Source organism: Aplysia californica, unplaced genomic scaffold, assembly GCF_000002075.1.
Source record: "Aplysia californica isolate F4 #8 unplaced genomic scaffold, AplCal3.0 scaffold00233, whole genome shotgun sequence".
In the NCBI taxonomy this organism is placed as follows: domain Eukaryota; kingdom Metazoa; phylum Mollusca; class Gastropoda; order Aplysiida; family Aplysiidae; genus Aplysia; species Aplysia californica.
The window spans coordinates 696,449-698,948 of record NW_004797503.1 but is presented as its reverse complement, the minus strand read 5'-3'; the positions used below and the strand labels follow the sequence as shown (position 1 = coordinate 698,948).

The 2,500-nt window shown below is 41.5% G+C and overlaps 1 protein-coding gene across 1 annotated transcript in view; it reads right to left on the bottom strand.

Annotated features, from left to right (window-relative positions):
* LOC101854578 (protein unc-93 homolog A) overlaps positions 1-2,500 on the bottom strand; it is a gene marked incomplete at its 3' end in the record, with an annotated part of 41,780 nt that overhangs the window by 21,695 nt on the left and 17,585 nt on the right.

The window sequence follows — 2,500 nt, the reverse complement described above, 5'->3', positions numbered from 1 at the left end:
TCTCTCTCTTTCTCTCTTTCTCTCTCTCTCTCTCTCTCTATTACTCTCTCTCTCTCTCTCTCTCGCTCTCACTCTCCCTCTTCAATTTAAATAATAATACGGCAAAACAGTCTATGGTATTGCCAAGTACTAAATTATGCACCTCTTTGACAAGATTTCAGACACAGAAACCCCTAGATCTAGAGAAAACCTGCCTCATTGTTTCACATCTTTTTGTTTTTGTTTATTGGTAAGTGTTTAACGGCGCTCGAAACAGCATAATAAGGTCATAATATGAGCGCGTTGGACACATTAAACATTTCAAGTTGGTAGGAAATTTGGAATTTTACCCAAGTGGCGGCCGAAGCAAACCTTTACGAATTATGGACCACCAATGGATCTTAAAAGTTCGCAACTTACACGTTGGACCCCAACATTTTGCGCCCTTATCCGAGAAGGCTAGGTGTACATCTGTTATACCATAAGATCAGGGGCGTGGCTGAACGACAAAGTAGGGAGGAACCAAGGAGCAGCAGTAGAAAGGGTTCAGAAAGAGTCAGGAGCCCCAAAAAGGGTGGCAAAGGAGATGATGAGGAGGGGCAGAAATTTGAGACGAAAGCAGACAACAGAACATTGCTAGAATGGGAAAGGATATTATAAAATAAGAACATTTAAGTGTAGAATATCTTCTGTCGATATCAGGATTCTCAGCCGGGACCTATTGAATAAAAGGCGAACACCTTAACCCTATCTGTACGTCGTGTTTTACTATCGTATCCATAACACCTGGGAAACTCTGTGCCACCACTTTCAAAATTGAAATTTTCCTCGTTAATCCTATCCGTACGCTTTGCATAGCAGTCTGTGAAAATGATTTTTTGAGAGATCTTCTTACTAGAAGTTTTCCAAAAAGTGAAGAATACAACCCCGGGGGTACAAAATGACCCCAGAGTGTATGGATATGGTTAACCTCTAGGCCACGAGGGCCCCCATGTCACGTCTGCGTGTGCCGGTAAGCCAAAAACAGCATAATAATAATCTCCGTGCATAACGCCCCACTGCGCTGCGGAGTTTTCTTAAAACATGTTTTCTGCACTGCATGGCATTGGGGTTGAACTGCACTTTAACTTGAGATAGCTCATGACTAGTATATCATCTCGAACTGCGTCAGACAAGACACATGAGACGGGTCGACTCAAATCGAGAATTCAAATCGTGTGCGAAAAACGAGATGGAAAGAACCCGCAAAAAAAAAAACCGGCACGAAAAAAAGCTCTGAGGTACAGTGACCTGATGACGAAATATTTAAAGTTGGCAAGCCGTAAAAGTATAAAAGTTGTTCCCGCTCCCAATCCGGACATTAGGGATTGCCTGGTTGGTGAGAAAACTTCCTGGGCCTTCAACATATTGTGGTAGGGTGGCCAGTTCCTTTCCACGCGCCTTTACATCCCCAACTCGAAGTCAGGTACCCCTACTGCTGAGTGGGCAGGAGGGGGCAAACAAACATCTGTGTCCGAACCGAGGCTCGAACCAGGACTTTCCGTTTCGGAGACGAGCGCATTACCCGTCCCGCCACCGCAGTCATGTTAAAGTGTACAAAGGCATCAGTTGTAATTTTCTTCTTTTCCCTTTCCTTTTCTTTCTTCAAAATTGCGATCTCTTAATCTATCAGGTGCATGACCTTGAGAAAAATACTGCTGTTTAAAGTTATTTTGAGAAAAGTACATAAATATTGTTAAAAGAATAAAACATTTGTTATTCTATCAGCAGAAAAATGTATTATTTTTCGACTTGAGACATTTTAACAGGTTTCCTATGATAAATTTATGTAGAAGTAAGCAACACTAGTCTCCGATACGCATCATGGCGATAAGATAAGCAGGCATGAGGTAATGGCTCAGCAATAATATGTCACGACGCGGTGGAATCAGGCGCTCGTCAATTTTTGGGGACGTGGAGTTATTAGTTGTATCGTCTGGAAGCTGATTTATTTGCCATACTTCTAATGAAATAAAATCACTTTAATAGAATAAAACTAACTCAATATACTTGTGATTGTAGGATGTGAGGTCGCCTGGTTTCAGGGGTGAAATTAGTGAGAAAATGGACGCCAAAGTTTCGTAACTCCAATAGCTAAAGAGTCTTTGCAACCTAACAAATGCCATATTGTGTGCCTAATCAACGTTTTCCAGTACAAATCACGTCGAAATGTGTATTTATATGGACATAAAAGAGGTTGACCCAAAAAAACAAAAATTCGATAAAATTGTCCAAACTGGCTGAAAAAAATGCCTATTTCTCCGATTTCGTTATTTAGACGAGGGCCTGGTGTCACCACACTGTCTCAAATATGCGAGTGTGTCGTGTACTTTAGGAGTTGCAAACTGCTTGACAAGCAACGACCTGATGACAGCAGATCTGTGAATATAGTCAGAAATATTCTTGGACATTTTCAAAAACTATGCCTCTACTGACAACACACATTCACACTCTTTCACTCATACACACACACACACACACA